The sequence below is a fragment of the Triticum aestivum genome, chromosome 3B (assembly GCF_018294505.1).
Source record: "Triticum aestivum cultivar Chinese Spring chromosome 3B, IWGSC CS RefSeq v2.1, whole genome shotgun sequence".
Classification (NCBI taxonomy): domain Eukaryota; kingdom Viridiplantae; phylum Streptophyta; class Magnoliopsida; order Poales; family Poaceae; genus Triticum; species Triticum aestivum.
The window spans coordinates 553,268,412-553,289,887 of record NC_057801.1 but is presented as its reverse complement, the minus strand read 5'-3'; positions in this window follow the sequence as shown (position 1 = coordinate 553,289,887).

Sequence of the window (21,476 nt, the reverse complement as noted above, 5' to 3'; positions counted from 1 at the left end):
AGTTCTGTGTTTGTGATCCATGAACAGTTACTACCACGCATTGGAATGCTTAAGTGCCCCTCTCGACTTATTAATCAACTTGATCTCTGTCCAGGAGTTGCAACTAGTTTCTGGTGTTTGTAGGTAGTGTTAGTAGTCTACCAAGTGGCACCCGGTACAGGTGGGCTTGGGACAGACTAGGCACAGTGGCACGGTGTACCAAGTGGCACCCGGATGGTGGGCTTGGGAACCCTGCTCACATCGTTTGGGGTCGTGAGCGACACCCCGGCCGGATCTCCTTGCGGATGGAACCCGAATAGGCGATAAACCTGGACGAGAGACTTGTGTGGTTAGTCAGGTCGTGGCCGACACCCTCGCTGGGCTTCCGCTTGAAGGTTGCCGAGTACATGTCGTGTAAACGGCGGTAAGTGGTGAGAGCGTGTGTGAAGAAGTACACCCCTGCAGGGTTAATATGATCTATTCGAATAGCCGTGTCTGCGGTAAAGGACTTCTGGGTTGCCTGTACAGTTCATAGACAAGTGAAAGTGGATACTCTAAAATACGCAAGATAATCGTGAGTGCTATGGATGGCGTTCTCGTAGGGAGACGGGAGCGGATCCATAGTGGTGTATTGATATGGTGAATATGTGGACTCGTGTGCGCCACCTCAAACGAGTTACTTGCAGTCGTAGTTCAGGATAGCCACCGAGTCAAAGCTGGCTTGCTGCAGTTAAACCCCACCACCCCTTTGTTGATAATGATGCATATGTAGATAGATCTGATGTAAGTCTTGCTGGGTACATTTGTACTCACGTTGCTTAATTTATGTTTTTGCAGAGAGACTTCAGTCTCGCTAGTAGTTCCACGTGGACTTCGATGTTTAGCTTGTTACCTCAGCTGCGATCTTGTGCCCTCGGTAGGATCTAGTAGATAGTCAGGCTTCTTAGCTTTTTCCATTTCTAGATGTCTGTACTCAGACGTGTTAAGCTTCCGCTTGTGCTTGACTTGTGTGCTCTGAATGCTGGGTCATGAGACCCATGTTTGTAATATCTCGCTCCTCGGAGCCTATTGAATAAAATACTTCAGTTGTAGAGTCATGTTGTGATGCCATGTTGTATTTGCACATATCGAGCATATTGTGTGCATGTTATTGAAATGCTTAGTATGTGTGGGATCTGACTATCTAGTTGTTTATCCTTAGTAGCCTCTCTTACCGGGAAATGTCTCCTAGTGCTTCCACTGAGCCCTGGTAGCTTGCTACTGCTCCGGAACACTTTGGCTGGCTGGCATGTGTCCTTCTTTGTTCCTGTGTCTGTCCCTTCGGGGAAATGTCACGCGGTGTCTACCGGAGTCCTGTTAGCCTGCTACAGCCCGGATTCTCCGGAGTCCTGCTAGCCCAGTTGCTACAGCCCGTATTCACTCGCTGATGACCGACACGTTCGTTGCTGGGTCATGTATGCCTGTCCCTGTAAGTTAGTGCCACTTTGGGTTTACGACTGGCCATGTCAGCCCGGGTTCTTTGTCATATGGATGCTAGCGGCACTATCATATACGTGAGCCAAAAGGCGCAAACGGTCCCGGGCCTGGTAAGGCGACACCCATGGGAATACCGTGCGTGAGGCCGCAAAGTGATATGAGGTGTTACATGCTAGATCGGTGTGGCATAGGATCGGGGTCCTGACAAGCTGCTCCTGCTGCTGCTATATGATGAATTGCTATGAGCTGCTCCTGCTGCTTCTATATGATGAATTGATATGAGCTGCCGCTGGTATATGATGAATTGCACACTGTTGCTGATGTATGATGCGTTGCTATGAGCTGCTGCTGCTGCTATATGATGCTTTCAGGTGATGCTGCTATATGATAATAACCAGCCACTTGGACCATCCAATTTCAATAAATAATTGTTATTCATTTAAATGTGGGTCATGCGTTCTTTGTTTAAATTAGGCAATGGGATCTCTATGGAAAACATTGACCAAAGTATATTGTGCCAAGTAGATGGTATCTTTGTATTTGCATTTTGAACAAATAGTGATGGTCTGTTTTCCTATCATATTAATTACTGCACTGGGTTCAATTTGTGATGTTTGCAAGTCAAATTAATTTTCATATTGGCAGCAAAACGAAAAAAATATAATGCAATCTAGACTTTTCATTGATCATACCAAAGATAAGCTGAAAACGCAATGAAAAGAACTGGTTGGCTTATTACATGGAGCTTATATTCACAGGTGCTTATTTTCATAGGATAACTCGTAATAATTGTCCCTAAGAAACTTGGCCAATATAACTGACATACAAATAACATGTCACGATGATTGCAATGGAGGAGTGACGTACCATACACACTCTATAGGCTCACCGCTGCCTCTCCTTTTTTGCAATGTTCCATGAAATTGCCACATAAATCTTGTAGTTTTTCATTGTGTAACCCTATCTGCAAGTTGGCACGGCTAATTTCAGACATCTCTACATGATAATACATTGCATATCCCTTGCGCATATTTAAACCACCACTTAATGATTGTGTGCATAGCATAAACTAGCCATGACTCTGTGTGCTGGACTAGCAGACACTCTAAGGGAGCCTAATGTAGTGCACTGGAATTCCTACATGCCACCTAAGATTTTGTGTAATGTATTGCCTCTGTTCCTAAATATATGTCTTTCTAGAGATTCCAGTATGGACCACATACAGATGTATATAGATGCATTTTCGAGTGTAGATTCACTCATTTTGCTCCGTATATAGCCTATAGTGGAATCTCTAGAAAGACTTATATTTAGGAACGGAGGTACGAGGTAGTATCATGTATGACATCTACATATCTAATTTAGCAGCCAATAGTAGAAATCATTGTCTGCACAAAGGGATTACTAGACGAAAATCCTAGCAAAGCACGCTGGCAGGCACAGAACAATACAAGAGAGAGAGACGCACTTACAAGATCATAGCAATGCCTCAGTCGAGGATCTTGGTTTTCCAAGCTGTTAGATCCAGAAGAAACATCGTCCTTGTAGTTTTTACCAGCTGCATAATAGGAGCAACCTGTTAGTATATTTGAAGTACATCGGGCAGGTGATGTTGGATGGGTTTAAAGGTGACAAGTACCTAGGCCGTGGTGGGTGCTTGGCATATTTAGACGGTGGGAATCAGGTTAGAAACATCAAGGGTGATGATGCTGCGCTGGCTGTCGGGGTCCGGTAAGGAGATCTAGAACCATCGAGTAGGGTGTTTGTGGAGCGGCTCCGGTAGGGTGGACTACGGTGTGGGTGAAGCGGATCTGTGGCCGTGGACGAGGGCGTAGGTGAGCTGCTCTGATGGTTGGGTTAAGGATGGTGTCGATGATGCGGATCTGTGGTCGTGGATGGGGTGTCAGAAGCTGCTCGGTGGTTGGGTTAAGGATGGTGTCGATGATGCGGATCTGCGGTCATGGATGGGGCGTCAGAAGCTGCTCCAATAGGTTGGATGAGGGTGCAAGGAAGCGGATCTGAGGCTATGGACTTGTGAGTTGGCAAAGCGGCCCCAATAGGGTTGAGAATGGTATAGGCGAAGCTACTACGGTAGGGTTGACGATGGTGTCGGTGAAGTGGCTCCGATAGGGTTCAGGAAGGTGTCGGCGAAGAGGATCAGAGGCCGTCGATGGGGGCGTCGGTGGGGTGGCTCCGGGGTGTGTGGACGAAGCGTCTCCGGTAGGGAGTATGAATGAGCCCCTACAGATGCGCGGCGGTTTATGAGAGTACCGACGAAGCAGATCCGGCACTGTGGACAAGGTCGGCACTGAATGGGTTGTGCTATAGTGGTGGATGAGCAGTCTACTTGTTTCTAGGGGAGGTGGGAGGGGTAGATGTGGCTGCAGAAGCAGATCCAACGAGGTGGACGCTGCTGGTAGTGAATGGGCTATGGTACGCTGGTGGATGAACAGTCTAGGGTTTCGAGAGGGGAGAAAGGCCGATGAAGTACGGACGGCGTGATGTAAGATGCTCTGGTGTTGTGGAGTTAGTCGTTTTTGCGGGAGCGGGAGAGGAAATGGGGGTGCCGTGTAGTGGGGGGAACCGGAAGTTACCAAAGCAGCCCCAGCCTATTATGTAAATGAGGGCGGTATTGTAACTGTTGGTCTCCGTGCACCAAGGACAAAAGGGGGATTTTGCATGCTAAAGACTAAGGTGGCGGCAATTTTAGAAGGAGGCGGGAGATTTTGCCGCCCGCGGGATCGTTCGTATCCAGTTTCAACTAATTTTGGACCGTGCTAGTGGGAAGGTCATGCTAGACTGTGTACACGGGGCATGCGTCAGCAGTTAATAACTGGTGTGAAGTCGACCCCAGAAAAAATACAATAACTCGGATGATGCGCCGATAACTTGGACGTTCACACGGGCACGGCCAATCGTACGAGTGTAGTGGCGCGTTCACAAAAAAAGGGATCAAATGCTCAGCCTATGTATTTCTCGTGTAAATAGATAATTTAGTGTCATTGGTTATACTTTAAACATAATGCATTGACGTGTTAGTGTAGAGGTGCATAAAAAGAAATGGATATTGTAGTCCACTACTTAAAAGTGTTACCTTATATGATTACATAGCCTCCATTTCATAAATTGTGTACCGTGGAATTCATATATGAATATTGCATATATTACTTCATAATAGAACCTTAAATCATCCAAGACTAATGAATTTGAATGCAAGAGTAACAATGGTGCATGTACATGATAGCTACATTGGTTGTTTGAAGAAACATCACTGTAACTTTGGCATGCGCCACTGAAAAGGTTTATTTAAATAGAAAAATGGTGATATGTGAGTGTCCAATCTTTATAGCGTAGAATCGATATTGTACCTTTGGCCATGATACGAAGTAGAAATTGATTTATGTTCAAGTGATGCACGTCCACGATCGCTAGATAGTGATACGTGAATGAATTGTTCAATCTCTCTCACACGCATACATATCTCATTTCCCTGTGGGCTTCAGAATCACACACACGCACTCTATGTATTTCTCTCCCTTTGTCAAGGTTAGAATTCGTCTTTCTACCCCGTCCTACAAGTCTCTCACACAGAAACACACACACTCTCTCTGTCTAACATGCCCACCCCTTTAATTCTGCCCACCCACAGCCACTAATGTATCATAGTATAATAATGTCTCTCACACATATGCCTATGGTTAACTCGAGTTCCGGAACCATATGAATACATACAATGGGATTCCAGCAGAGCACCTTTTGTTTTGAGATTTCGCTCTCTCTCTCTCTCTCTCTCTCACACACACACACACACACACACACACATGCGCGTGCGCGCGCACACACACACATTGTTTCTCGCTTCATTTTTCTGGCACTAGCATGCACACTGTTTGTTTATCTTCGTGATGCTTTAAGTATGCCTCGCACAAAAGCTATCTACCTATCCCTTAATATAGCTAGATATGTGTCACACAAACACCATCTCCCTACTAGCAAGATGCCCATGCGTTGCACGGAACATCAAGCATTTGTATGAGTAGTTTATCTTGTGGGAGAAAAGGATGAACGAGGGAATGCCTTATTTGCAAATGCGGAGAGGGGTGTGGATATCTTTTTGCAAAATTGCCATAGTTTCCTTCCTATTCGTCGGATATAAATCGGATGACCTATATTGTAGGTTGGCAGGAACACCATCATCACCAACTCTATTTTTTATAAGAGTAGAGATATGTGAGTGTCACTGCCCCCGCCCCCCCCCCCCACACACTTCCCAGCATCGAAGGAGTAGGGTGACACCTCGATCTTGATACTAATCTATCGACTGGCTTCTCTCTCAAACACACACACACACACACGCACGCACACACACACACACATGCATACGCACACACACACACTACCCGACACCGAAGGAGTAGGGTGGCACCTCGATCTTGATATTAATCTATCTACTCCTCTTTCAAACACACACACGCATACACACACACTCGCTAGTTGTGCCTCTGTGCCTACCACACACACTCTCGATACGTCTTTCTCTCCCTCGCCCTCCCCCCTCCCACCCCAACAATGACAGCAGAAGGGTCACAACTCGACCTGATCGTAATCTGTCAATTGGTTTCTCTCTCAAACATTATGTCTCTGTGCCTCGCTCACTAGCCCCCTCGATATGTAGACTTCTCGCGCGCGCACGGCTGTAGTGACAATGATGCTGAACCCAGTGTGCCTTGTTATTACCGGCCTCATGTGATAGTTTTCACCATGTTTTCTGTTAATTAACAAGGCAACCTCTTCTTTGTTACTACTAGTGAATCTGAAATCATTCGGGGCAGACATAAAGTATATCACCTCAACCCAATTATCGCAGTAACTATTTAAAAAGAAACTAGCTAGATGCCCGTGCGTTGCACGGAACATCAAGATGCATTTGTATGAGTAGTTTATCTTGTGAGAGAAAAGGATGAAGGAGGGAAGGCATTATTTGTGAATGTGGAGAGGGGTGTGGGTATATTTTTGCAAAATTGCCATAGTTTCCTTCCTATCCATTAGATATAAATCCGACGGCCTATATTGCAGGATGGCACGCACACCATCATCACCAACTCTGTTTTCTACTCCCTCCGCTCGTAAATACTCCCTCCGTCCGAAAATACTTGTCATCAAAATGGATAAAAAGAGATGTATCTAAAACTAAAATACGTCTAGATACATTTCCTTTTATCCATTTTGGTGACAAGTATTTCCGGACGGAGGGAGTATTTTTTTAGAGATTTCAACAAGTGACTACATACGGAGCAAAATGAGTGAATCTACATTCTAAAACATGTCTACATACACATCCATATGTTGTAGTCCATTTGAAATCTGAAAAAGACAAATATTTAGGAACGGATGGAGTATAAGAGTAGACATGGAGATATATCTCCATCATGGTCTACAACAAAAATGTGCTGGACTGGTTAGCGTCGGATGCTCGCAACACGATGACATGAGTTTGAATTTTGTCTTTAACTTTAGATTTTTATATTATATATTACTTATTTAATATATACTTCTTTCGCAACTGTACTGACAGTGGAACCCAGAGAGTACTTAGAATACAAGATTAAGAATGGACTTGTTTCTTTTTAACTTTCTGTACGAAGCTGTAGCCACCCTGCAAGTCACCTGTACACTGTACATGCAATTAACTTTTTATATAGGTACAATGATACACGCAATTAAATCAAATGGATTGGATGTCACTCTATTATTTCCAGCATAAGAGCATCTCCAACGGTAGCCAGCAAATTTCCTCCCGCTTCCTTCCGCGGAGGACGACATCAAACGCCAGCGGCATACATTTTCACAACTCTAACCAACCATATGAAATTCGTGCAAACACGGACTAATTTCATATAAGCATGAAGGATTTCGTATAAAAAAGCCGGATCTTCATATAAACATGATGGATTTCATTACATTTCATGAACTAAGCGGTGCCAATCTGGCTCTCTTGGTATAATTAATACTCCCTCCGTCCGAAAATACTTGTCCTAGAAATGGATGTATCTAGACTTATTTTAGTTATAGATACATACAATTTATCCATTCTTAGAACAAATATTTCCCGCCAGCTGGAGAGGGAGTACATAATCTAAATGTCTGCCCGCGGATCCCTTTGTCTTCATCATGTCCGTCAGACACTTGCGGGGTTGAGGAATGTCCTCGGAAGAGATGAAGAAGCAAAGAAACCACGTGAATGCGCAGTCATCGCCTCGGCGGTGGCCTTCATGGGTCCCAAGTGGCGGCGGTTGTCAGTGTCAAAACCGGCAGATCTCGGGTAGGGGGTCCCGAACTGTGCGTCTAAGGCTAATGGTAACAGGAGGCGGGGGACACGATGTTTACACAGGCTCGTGCCCTCTCTAAGGTAATACCCTACTTCCTGCTTGATTGATCTTGATGATATGAGTATTACGAGAGTTGATCTACCACGAGTTCGTAGAGGCTGAACCCTAGAAGCTAGCCTATGATTATTATTGTTGTCGAACTATGGACTAAACCCTCTGGTTTATATAGACACCGAGGGAGCTAGGGATATATAGAGTCGGTTACAAAGAAGGAGATCTACATATCCGAATCACCAAGCTTGCCTTCCACGCAAAGGAGAGTCCCATCCGTACACGGGACGAAGTCTTCAATCTTATATCTTCATAGTCCAACAGCCCGGCCAAAGTATATAGTCCGGCTGTCCGGATACCCCCTTATCCAGGACTCCCTCAGTAGCCCCTGAACCAGGATTCAATGACGATGAGTCCGGCACGCAGATTGTCTTCGACATTGCAAGGCGGGTTCTTCTCCAAATTCTCCGGAGTACCTGTTGTAACGAGCAGTGTTCGGCTTCCCTTCAATATTGCACTCCTCAGCTTCTGTGCTGCCATAATGGCCACCTCCACGTGTCGAGTGAATGCGAGAAGTCGGGTCATTTTTACATTTTCCACCCTGACCATGTAAGTAAATCATCTATTTAAAGAGACGGGGATCCTCAGATCCAAATCATACCGTCTCCTCCCAGCGAGCATTCATCAAAAGCGTGACCGAAAAAATCCATACCACCATGGCCGGTTGTCGCGGTTCCTCCTCCCGCTCCCGTAGCACTAGGCGAGGTGATTGGGAGAAATGTTCTGTCCCCCGCAGCCGATTAGTAGAGCTACAGACCAAGGGGTTTCTTCCGCCTGCATACATGGTCCCCGTCCGAGCTGGACTAGCCACTTATAATGGCGGGGAGCAAGCGGAGAGCTATCCAAACCCATCCAAGGGAGAGCGGGTATGCTTCGTCCCCTATTTGTTGAGGGGACTCGGATTTCCAGTCCATCCTTTCCTCCGCGGGCTCCTGGAGTTCTACGGCCTCCAGCTGCATAACATCGCCCCAGCCTCCATATTGCATATCGCAGGCTACGTTGCCTTCTGCGACCTATTTCTGGGTTGCGAAGCCCACTTCAAGCTGTGGAAGAGGCTATTCTACCTCATGCCCCACACTCAAGAGGGGTCAGTATATCAAGTGGGCGGAGCCGAAATATGGCGCATCGCCAGGACCGGATACCTATCCGGTACCCCGAAGAAGATGTCCGAAGACTGGCCTTCGGAGTGGTTCTACATGGAGGATGTCCCTCTTCCGGACCGTATCCGGAAAGGCCTTCCTGAGTTCGTAAATGCTTCGTTGAAGAAATGCTACAACTGGCGCCCCAGGAGTCCCCAGGAGGAAGATAACAGAGAGATCCTATTCCTGATGAGCAAGATAAATACGCTGGCCAGATCAGGACTGACAATAATTGAAGTCATGTCCATATGTATACTGCGGGGAGTGCAACCACTTCAATATCGGGGAAAACCCATGTGGCACTTCAATGGGGAAGATGATGCCACCCGCTGCAGCCGTAAAGGTCCGGACTCTCCCGCCACTCTAGAGAAGATAATGTTCGATTTATACAAAGGAGAAGAGGAGGAGTTCATCCGTATTAAGCCATGTGATGGATTGGGTGAGTCGCTATCTTTTATTCTAGTCTTTCCTATATTTTTAGCACGAATGCTTACTTAGTCCATTCATAGCAGGAACTGTGAAGAGCTATGAAGGATGTTGACAGCCCATCCCCACAGCCGAAGGACCTCAACCGAGCTCTCGACCCCGGACTCAAAGAAGATCCGGACATATTTGTGGAGCTCGTCGACATGATATTTTATCAGTTAAGATGCGATGGTGTGATGGTGGCTATTACAGCCGATTATCCTGGCCTACTCCCTGTATCCCAGGTAAGTAAAGCCAGAGTCCCGACTTCCAAAAAGGATTCCCTCTCTACACTTCACCTACCGCATATGTATTGTGCCTTACAGGGTAGGTCATCGGGGCGCCAAGCTGAACCCGCAGTGACTCGCCAACAAGGGGCACCGAAGCCGGGTAGGCTTAAAAGGAAGGCAGTCAGGACCGAAACGCCGTTGCAAAAGTATGTTTAAAACCCTGCCACAAAATTATCCTCGTTAAAGTATAACAATGTCCATTGTCTTTTGACAGAAAGAGCGCTCAACTGGACTATATCCGGAGAGCCTGCCGGTCACGCCTCCACCATCCAGACTCCGAGGCCGGGCTCAAGGGTGGAGGTCAACGCGGATAATCCTCCAATAGAGGATGCGGATAGATTCTCCGCTACAATCTCCAAAGTGGAGAGCGCCATGAATCATACGCGCCAATGGTCCGCACTACGCGACCCTACTTTCTCTGAAGAGGCATTCGACGCCTTCAACTCAGGGGATGCGTACATCCGGGCTACTCAAGGTGGCCTCGCCAGGGCCACGGACCAGTACATAAAGGATATACATGTAAGAAAATTTGATAAGTATGTATATCGGTAGCCCCTGAGACTTGAAACAGTTGGCACAACTGATTTAAGGATCATCGTGTGCGTAGGTTCTAACAGAGAAAAATTCCCAGCTGTCTAAAGAGCTGGAGGAGTGCAAAGCCCAATTGCGGGCCGCACTTGCCGTAATGGAGGAGTCTTCGAAGGCCCCATCTGGTAATATTTGCTTCGGATGTAAATAATGTCATGGCATGTACCAGTTTTAGTATTCGGCATGAATGCAGTTCTAACAATAGACTCTGCAAACAATCCCGGAGGCAATCCGGAGATCGTACCAGAGGGTGAGCAACATGTTCGGCGACAACTAAAGGCTGGAAAGCTTATGCTTACCAAGGTTATAAAGGAGAAAAATACTCTCCAGGACGCAAACGTCTGACTGGACGTCGTATTAAAGGATGTTCGGGCCCAACTTGCGGACTCCGTAAAGTAGAACAGGAGGCTTTGGCACGGCATATTCAGTAAATGCTCTAACGAACCATTATAATGTTCGGCGGAGAAGCTTGCTAACAGAATTATGTCTGTAGGTATGTTAACAGGTCGTCCTGATGAGGAGATGCCTGGGTCTATTGGCGATCTCCTGCAGGAGCTCTCATAACTGCAAGAACAAGTTCGGCAGGTGATGCAGGGTATTGCCCAAGCCTTATGGCCATCCGTCTCCCTGCCAGGAGGTATGGGGGAGCTTGTGGAGATGCTCAAGGGAGCGCGGCAGCGCTTCCGATTATGGAAGATATTAGCCTGCTGACAAGGCGCAGGGGAAGCCTGGGCCATGGTGAAGACACGATATACCAAGGCTGACCCGAACCACATGGCCGAGTTCGGACCTATAGGGTCAGATGGGAAAGAGATCCATGTACATCTGGTGTATGACCAGGTAGCATTAGCCGCTAGGTATTCCCAACAGGACTATAGGCTAGACAGCCAGTTGGATGGTATAGAGGAATAATTTAGCCAGTCTAAGTGACTTTGTACTTCGAAGGACACATTTGTCCCTAGTCAGATTGTAAATCATTTGTCTTGGCTGACCTTTTTGCTTCGACCTCCGGACCCGACAGTCCGGAGTGTATCCGAATACCAGCTCAGTTATTCAAAAAACCGGGGTACGTGTGGAAACCAGGCGTAGAGGTCATAAGTGCTTGAACAGACAAGTACCCAACTAGTTATGTTATATTACATGGGTAGTAAGAAACATCTTCCAGGGAGAATAGTTCCGTTAAGGGTTCCTTTCCCTGGGTGTGCACGCATTAATGTGCATGTCCAAACTGCAAAAAATAACGCAGGATATAAACATCTGGGGGCATGTTTTCGTAATAAGTAGAAGACATATTTTGTTCACCGACCGAATATTCCCTTAAGAACGCTAGCTTTCGGCTTCACCCAGTCTAAGGTACACATCCGGCTGACCCGACAGTAACAATCACGGAGGTGCTCCCCTTATGCCCTAGCCGAATTAACGGGAACGTAGGGCAGAAACACAAGAGCCAGGCAACCCAGCTTGGCCAAAACTTAAGTCATATTGATGCATATAATGGTGAAAAAGGCACATATGGAGAAATGACGCATATGTGGTGGGCATAAAGCCCAGAAGATAATTTATATTAAGCTTCTATGTAAGAAGCCCCCAGGTATGCTGAACACACATAGTGTGGCAGGAGTATGCGGTCGAAGCACACTTAAAGCATTTAAGGCTATATATAAAAAGAAAAGAAAGAAATGAGGAGGGTATATCTTTAAAAAAAATCAAAGATAGGGGAACGAACATGGAGTTTGGCACTAGGCGTAGAATCTTCGGAGTGTGGACACGTTCCATGGGTTCGGCTCGAGTCGGTTTTTTGATGCATCACCCAGGCCGTACGCCCCTCCAGTGAGAACTTTGTCGATGATGAATGGACCCTCCCACTTGGGCTTGAGTTTGTAATTTTTCTTCTCTGGTAGGCGTAGAACGAGTTCACCAATGTTGTAGGTTTTGGCACATACTTCTCTGCTTTGATACCTTTGAGCCTGCTGCTGATAAAATGCGGAACGGGTCGTCGCTACGTCCCGTTCCTCCTCCAGGGCATCTAAACTGTCCTGCCGATCTAGCTCGGCTTCTTTCTCTTCGTACATGCGCACTCGAGGCGAGTCATGAATAATGTCGCAGGGCAACACCGCCTCTGCACTGTACACCATAAAGAATGGTGTGTATCCGGTGGTGCGATTTGGCATGGTCCGCAGCCCCCATAGTACGGAGTCGAGCTCCTTGACCCAGTGTGAATATGATTCCTTCAAGGATCGCACTAGTCTGGGTTTGATGCCGCTCATAATAAGACCATTTGCTCGTTCGACTTGACCGTTTGTTTGGGAGTGATAGACAGAGGCGTAATCGAGCTTAATACCCATCTTTCCATACCAAGTTTTCACCTCGTCGGCTGCAAAATTGGAGCCATTATCGGTGACGATGCTGTGGGGGACACCGTGACGATGTACGACTTCGGATATAAAGTCTATCACTAGTCCGGATTCGGCCGTTTTAACTGGCTTGGCCTCTATCCATTTGGTGAACTTATCTACCATGACCAACAGGTATTTTTTCTTATGGCTTCCTCCGTTAAGGGGTCCAACCATATCGAGCTGCCAAACCACAAAGGGCCAAGTTATGGGGATTGTTTGAAGAGCGGTAGGCGGCATATGGCTTTGGTTGGCAAAGAGCTGGCAACCGACGCAATGTTGGAAAAGGTCCTATATGTCTGCTCGGGTATCGGCCAGTAGAAACCTGGACGGAAGGCCTTGCTTACAAGGGCCCGAGCTGCAGCGTGGTGGCCGCCGAGTCCGGCATGAATTTCTGCCAAAAGCTGTCGTCCTTCCTCTTCGGAGATGCACCTTTGGAGCACCCCAGTCACACTTTTCTTATAAAGCTCTCCCTCGTGGACCATGTAGGCTTTAGAGTGCCGCACAATGCAACATGCCTCATTTTGGTCCTTAGGGAGTTCTTGCCTATTTAGGTAGGCTAAGAAGGGTTCCGTCCACGGGGCTATTATAGCCATAATCATGTTGGCCGATGGTGTTATCTTGGTGGCGGAGCCTCCGATTATGTCAGAGTATTCGGAGTCTGGGGTTTTCTTCGGATCCGGACTGATATTGCTGGTCTCCCCTTCCCACACCACGGATGGCTTGAACAGCCTTTCCATGAAGATGTTGGGTGGGACGGTGTCGCACTTAGCGCTGATGCGGGCGAGGATATCCGCCGCTTGATTGTTTTCTCTTACCCCGTGGTGGAATTCGAGCCCCTTGAACTGAGCTGACATTTTAAGAACGGCATTGCGGTAGGCTGCCATTTTTGGGTCCTTGGCGTCAAAGTCTCCATTTATTTGAGATATTACAAGGTTCGAATCCCCACGCACTTCTAGGCGTTGGATGCCCATGGAGACCGCCATCCGAAGACCATGCAAACGAGCCTCGTATTCGGCTGCATTGTTGGAATATGTGTATAGTATCTGAAGTACGTATTGGACTGTATCTCCTATGGGGGATGTCAGGACAACGCCTGCCCCTAGACCAGCCAGCATCTTAGAGCCGTCAAAGTGCATGATCCAATTGGAGTACGCGTCGTACTCTTTAGGGAGTTCGGCTTCTGTCCATTCGGCGACAAAGTCAGCCAGTACTTGTGACTTAATGGCTCGTCGTGGTTTGTATGTAATGTCGAACGGGAGGAGCTCGATAGCCCATTTAGCAATTCGGCCCGTGTCGTCGCGGTTATTTATTATGTCATTGAGTGGTACTTCGAAAGCCACCATGATCGAACACTCTTGAAACTAGTGTCGTAGTTTTTGGGATGCCATGAAGACCGCGTACGCTATCTTTTGATAATGTGGGTACCGTGATTTGCATGGAGTGAGGACAGTGGATACGTAGTATACTGGCTTTTGAAGCAGGAACTTATGTTCGTCCATCTCTCATTCGACCACGAGCACTGCGCTTACAACCTGATGTGTTGCAGCTATATATAACAACATGGGTTCACCAATACTTGGTGCGGCCAGGATTGGATTACTGGCCAAGAGGGCCTATATTTCTTCCAGTCCGGCCGTAGCCGCATCCGTCCATTCGAAGTGGTCAATGCATCGAAGAAGGCGATGGAGGGGTAATGCCTTTTCTCCTAATCGGGAGATAAAGTGGCTTAAGGCATCCATGCATCCAATTAATTTCTGAATTTGCTTGAGGTTTGTTGGGGTAGCCAACTGTGATAGAGCTCGGATTTTAGCCAGATTTGCTTCGATTCCTCTATTGGAGACGATGAAGCCCATGAGCTTTCCGGCAGGTACGCCGAAGACGCATTTTTCCGGATTGAGCTTGATGTCATATGTTCGGAGATTGTCGAACGTAAGCCTCAAGTCGTCTATTAAGGATTCGACGTTTTTGGTTTTGATGACCACATCGTCTATGTATGCCTCCACAGTTTTGCCGATTTGTGTTTCCAAGCATGTCTGAATCATGCGTTGATAGGTTGCACCGGCGTTTTTGAGCCCGAAAGGCATCATGTTAAAACAGAAGGGGCCGTATGGAGTGATGAATGCCATTGCGGCCTGGTCAGACTCCGCCATCTTGATTTGATGGTATCCGGAGTATGCGTCAAGGAAACACAAAGAGTCGTGTCCTGCGGTAGCATCGGTTATTTGATCGATGCGAGGTAGAGGGAAGGGATCCTTTGGGTAAGCCTTATTAAGGTCTTTGAAGTCGACGCATAGGCGCCAGGATTTGTCCTTCTTTGGTACCATCACCAGGTTTGCTAGCCAGTCCGGATGTTTTATTTCTATGATAAATCTGGCCTCTAGTAGCTTGACCAGTTCTTCTCACATGGCTTGTCGCTTGGGTTCTGAAAAACGCCAAAGAGTCTGCTTGACCGACTTGTATCCCTTTAGTATGTTTAGGCTATGCTCGGCCAGCCTATGTGGGATGCCTGGCATGTCTGAAGGATGCCACGCAAAGATGTCCCAATTCTCGCGCAAGAACTCTCGTAGAGCGGTGTCTATTGTGGGATTCAGTTGTGTCCCGATTAACGCTGTTTTTGTAGGGTCCGTTGGGTGGACCTGGAATTTGACTATTTCGTCCGCTGGTTTAAAGGAGGTGGATTTAGGTCGTTTGTCGAGTATCACATCGTCCCTATCCATTGTGGAGCGCAGTGTGGTTATTTCTTCGGCTGCGAGGGCTTCGGATAATGCCTCAAGGGCCAGTGCGGTTTTGTTTTCAGCGCGGAGTGCTATGTCCGGATCACTCGCTAGAGTGATGATTCCATTGGGCCCGGGCATCTTGAGCTTCATCTACCCGTAGTGGGGTATATCTTGAAAGCTCGTGAATGCATCCCGCCCTAGAAGGGCGTGGTATCCGCTGCTGAATGGTGCCACTTGGAATATGATTTCTTCGGACCTTTAATTCTCCAGCGTGCCGAATACCACATCTAGTGTGATTTTTCCTGCACATCGCACCTCCTGACTAGGGATGATTCCCCTAAAGGTCGTGCTACTCTGCGGCTCTTGTCTATTTCCATCTTGTTAAGAGTCTCCTCGTAAATGAGGTTTAATCCGCTACCACTGTCCATGAGCACTTTAGTAAGCCGGAAACCGTCCACAATTGGACTAAGGACTAGCGCGGCTGGTGCCCGGACTGTTCGGAATTGAGGCTCGTCACTGGCATTGAAAGTTATAGCCGTGTCGTTCCATGGGTTTGTTGTTGCAACGTGGCAGACTTCGGCGAGGTTGCGGAGCGCTCGCTTGCGCCTATTGTTTGAGGCAAAAGTCTCGAAGACTATCAGTACTGCATTGTTATCCTCCATGGGATGGAGCTCTACGACATTGTTAGTGAGGAGATCCTCGCTGCTCCTGGCCACTTGCCGGAGTGCCCAACATGCTCTAAGGTTGTGTGTTGGTATGGCGTCCGGTGTGCTATGGATTTTGCGTGGCCTTTTGAGCCATCCCTCCAGTACGGTTCCACGCCCTGTGAAGGGCTTTGGCTTCTTTGTAATTTGATTGGGTGGCTTACGAGAGCGCACCCTTTTAGTTCGGACGGGGGATTTGGTGAGAGCCGGAGGATCCCAGAATTTTTGGGTTTTCCAGGCATTTTCCATTGCACAGTATTTCTATAATATGGTCGCCAAGTCGGCAAAGTGTGCTATGTCACGGTGACATATGGCATTGAGAATTCCCTTGTCCATGCAATTATTGCAAAAGAATGAGATTGCGTCTTCCTCGTGACAGTCCTTGACCTTGCTCATTACAAGGAGGAATCTGGCCCAGAAGTGGTGTACTGTCTCTTCGGGCTCTTGCCTAATGTGGGAAAGATCACCTATATCTGGGTGGGTGGGTAGATTAAAATCAGAACCCTGACCTGATTTGAGACCCAGGGGCAATGGAGTTCCCGGTCTTGACAGTTCGGACTCTAGGATGTTGCCCAATTTTTATGGCCCGCTGCCCAATTCTAAGTTCAAATCCTGAGCCATGTCCTCCCGTAGACAGGTATCCGGCTCAGAGAGCTCGGGAATCCGGACATAGTTCGTCCTCAAAATAGAGGAAGAACTCGTTGACCCTTTGGTCGGGTTTAAGCCCGATCCGATCGTAGTCCATAGCGACTCCTAGGGCGGCGATGCGATCCAAGAGCTCGTTGAGGGAGGAGAGTTCTATTGGATCCAACTGCTCGGCGATTTCTGAGCTGGCGTGGAGACTGTTCTTGATGACCTGAGAAGTCATCATCGGTGTGGGGGCCGAACGGGCGGTAATGACGAAGCCGCCTGAGGGAGTCCTGGATAAGGGGGAATCCGGACAGCCGGACTATATACATCGTCCAGACTATAGAAGCGTCAAGATACAAGACTCAAGACTTCGGCTCGTGTCTGGATGAGACTCTCCTTTGCGTGGAAGACAAGCTTGGCGATCCGGATATTATGTTTCCTTCCTTGTAACCGAGTCCATGTAAACCCTAGTTCTCCGGTGTCTATATAAACCGGAGAGCATGGTCCTTAGAAGGCCGATCTCAATTACAATCATACCATCATAGGCTAGCTCTTAGGGTTTAGCCTCTACAATCTCGTGGTAGATCTACTCTTGTATTCCACATATCTTCAATATTAATCAACCAGGAAGTAGGGTTTTACCTCCATCAAGAGGGCCCGAACCTGGCTAAACATTGTGTCCCTTGCTTCCTATTACCATCAGCCTAAGACGCACAGATCGGGACCCCCTACCCGAGATCCGCCGGTTTTGACACCGACATTGGTGCTTTCATTGAGAGTTCCTCTGTGTCGTCGCTTCGAGGCTTGATGGCGTCTTTAATCGTCAACAACATGGTCCAGGGTGAGACTTTTCTCCCCGGACAGATCTTTGTGTTCGGTGGCTTCGCACTACAGGCCAATTCGCTTGGCCAGTTGGAGTAGATCGACAGCTTCGCCCTTGGCCACCAGATCAGGTTCGGAAACTTGAACTACACGGCAGATGTCCGCAGAGACTTGATCTTCGACGGATTCGAGCCTGCGCCAGGTGCGCCGGACAGCCACGACGAGCACGGCCTAGACCTGCTGTCGGACAGTGCCCGGGACATCATCCCTGAAGCAGCCTTGGATCTAAATCTAGGATAGGTTGCGTTGCCTATGGACGGAGGGCTAGACCCCGCTCCGCAGGCCGCACACTTATCGGCGGTGGAGCCGAACACGGGTCCCTCCTCTGTGGAGGCCTGTAACCCCGGACCCCCGGACTCATATCCGGCTGTTAGTCCTGTTCCGCTCACTCTCGAGCCAGCCGAGCCAGGTTGGGCTCCGATAATGGAGTTTACCGCTGTGGACATCTTTCAGCGCTCGCCCTTTGGCGACATGCTAAACTCCTTGAAGTCTCTCTCTTTATCAGGAAACTCTGGGCCGAACTATGTCCGACCCGAGTGGGAAGCAGCCGACGAAGGAATTCGGCACCCACCCACCACCCACTTCATTGCCACGATCGAAGAATTAACCGACGTGCTTGACTCCGAAGACATCGACGGTATGGACGACGATGCAAGAGAGGCTCCAGAATCACTAGAGCGCGGGACTATTACCTTGTCACACGATATATACATGGTAGATATGCGCAATAAGGACGGCAACTCGGACGATAAAAAACCCGGGCAAAAGCCAAAGAGGCGGCGCAGACGCCGCTCAAAGTCCAGCAATGGCAAAAATAGCGACAAGAGCGCAAGAAGGGTTTATATACCCGCAAACTCCGAAAGCAATAATGACCACATGGACCCAGCGATGGAGCAGGACGAGCCAGGTCATGCCAAATCAAGTTCGGAGCAAATACCCGATCACAATGATCCGGAGGGACGATCTCAAGATGCCGCCCCAGAACAGGAAGACAGTCCGGACGATGATGCATTCATCATCCAGGACGAACAAGTGGAATGAGACAACCTCCATAGAAAGCTTATGGCCACCGCAAGAAGTCTAGAAAAGTAGAAGCAACGACTCAAGGCCGCACAGGAAAAGCTAAGTCCTAGGTCGAATAGGGTGCTAGACACTGAAGAAATATATGGCGATGACCGCCATACGAAAAGCTATCCGAAGCACAAGCTACTGCCAGAATTCGATGACGCGGCCGTTCCACCAAAAGAAAATTCAACCAAGAAACCAGACGTACCACCTCACAACCATAACAGAGCGGTCGCGGACACTGCGCACGATCCATGTGAGCATCCGGATAAAAAGACCGGTGCAGCGAGGTCCATATATGGATCTAGAAGACACACCCCAGCGCAGGACTATGGTCACCCAAACGCTCATAAAAGCCAGATACCAGTTCGGAATCAACCCCGGACACAACAACAGCCGACTACATGCCTCAATGCGTCCAGATACAGAGGGGCTGCTCACCCCCTGTGCTTCACCGAAGAAGAACTGGACCATGAATTCCCACAAGGCTTTAAACCTGTGAACATAGAAGCATACGACGGCACGACAGACCCAGGGGTCTGGATCAAGGATTTTATCCTCCATATTCACATGGCTCGTGGGGATGACCTCCACGCCATCAAATACCTTCCCCTCAAGTTGAAGGGACCAGCTCGACACTGGTTGAAAAGCCTCCCCGAAAACTCAATTGGGAGTTGGGAGGAACTTGATGGCGCTTTTAGGGCCAATTTTCAAGGGACTTATGTCCGGCCTCCGGATGCAAACGATCTAAGTCACATAATCCAACAGCCCGGAGAGTCCGCCCGCAAGCTTTGGAACAGATTTCTCACTAAGAAGAATCAAATTGTTGATTGTCCGGACGCTGAAGCCTTAGCGGCTTTCAAACACAGCATCCGTGACGAATGGCTCGCCCAACACCTTGGCCAAGAAAAGCCAAGGACAATGGCAGCCTTAACAAGCCTTATGACCCGCTTTTGCGCGGGTGAGGATAGCTGGTTGGACCGTAAAGGCACCAGTGACCCCACCACATCTGAACTAAGGGATGGCAACGGGAAGCCACGGCGAAATAAAAACAAACGCCAAAACAAGGAAGAGAGCCCAGATAACAGACGATTAACGCCGGATTCAGGGGCTCTCAACCTGATCAGAATAAGAAGCCATTCAAAGGCACTAAAGACGGACCATCCGGTCTGAACAGAGTCTTGGACAGACTATGCCAAATTCATGGCACCCCGGAAAGACCTGCGAACCACACCCATAGAGAGTGTTGGGTCTTCAAGCAGGCCGGCAAATTAAATGATGAACACAAGGGGAGGGGCACACCAAGCAAAGACGAGGATGAACCTCACCAGCCGAACACTAGGGTACAGAAAAAATTCCCGCCAGAGGTTAAAACAGTAAACATGATCCACGCGACTCGCACATCCACGAGAGGGCATAAACGCGCGCCCATAGAAGCGCACGATATAGAGCCCGTCGTACCCATGTCTCACTACTGGATGTCTCGTCCGATCACTTTCGATCACATGGACGACCGAACTAGTATTTGGCGAGGAGGATCACAGGCCTTGGTGCTTAACCCACTAATCGACGGATACCGTCTCACCCGTGTCCTCATGGACGGCGGCAGTGGTCTCAGTTTAATATACGAGGACACTGTCCGCAGAATGGGGATAGACCCATCCAGAATTAAACAAAGCAACACCACCTTTGAAGGGGTGATACCAGGCGTTGCAGCCTGCGCCAGGGGCTCCGTCGTGCTGGAAGTAACATTCGGCTCCCCAGGCAACTCCAGAACCGAAGAGCTGCTCTTCACTGTCGCACCCTTCCAAAGTAGTTATCACGCATTGCTAGGAAGAATGGTCTTCGCCCGCTTCAACGCATTGCCGCACTATGGCCACCTTAAACTCAAGATGCCCAGTCCCCGTGGCATCATCACCATTCACGGAATCATAAAGCGCCCTTCACGCGCAGAGGAATACGCGACGGCCCTGGTGGCCGGACTATAAGCGGCCTCCAGTTTTAGAAAACATGATTGGTCATTACGACCACAGACACGGTTAGACGAGTCCGGTAGCCTGGATAAATTCAAACAGGGCACTGTATATGTAATCCCATAAGGGAAACCAGGGGCTGTCTTTACTTAATACAACCCCACGCTTGGCTCGACCTTATCGGCAGGCCAACAGCTTACACTTTTATTATTGATCGCATACTTACGTTGCACCCTCCTATGAGTTTTTATTTTTTACAGACAATGTTCGTGTGATACCGTTCCAGGATACGACACCACGGACACAAAGGCGCAGACGTGCAGCAGGGCCTCGTGCAACAGGTTTCTTTTTAGATTAAGCCCCTATGTAAACCTTTTCTATTGCCTCTTATTGTTTAACCATCCCATGGGTTCTATACCCACAGAGGATACTGCCGTTTTTCGCATTTGGCCACGGCAGACTAAATTGAACGTACCTAGAAATAAAGGGCTTAAAATAGGCTCTTGTCAGCCTATCTTCTTTTACAAAAGACTGAATACCCTCGGGAGTGTTCGGCGTCACGAGTTTGGCCGTCTATGCATCAACTCTGAATCATGTCTTTGGTCAAAATGTTCGGTTTGCCCGGCTCCTGGGTTTGCCGCCTTATGTTCCGCTATCATCCGGCTAAGGCAGGCCAAAGGAGAACTACTGCGATTGTGCCCTGGTTATTCCGGATGAGCGCCTCAGTAGAGA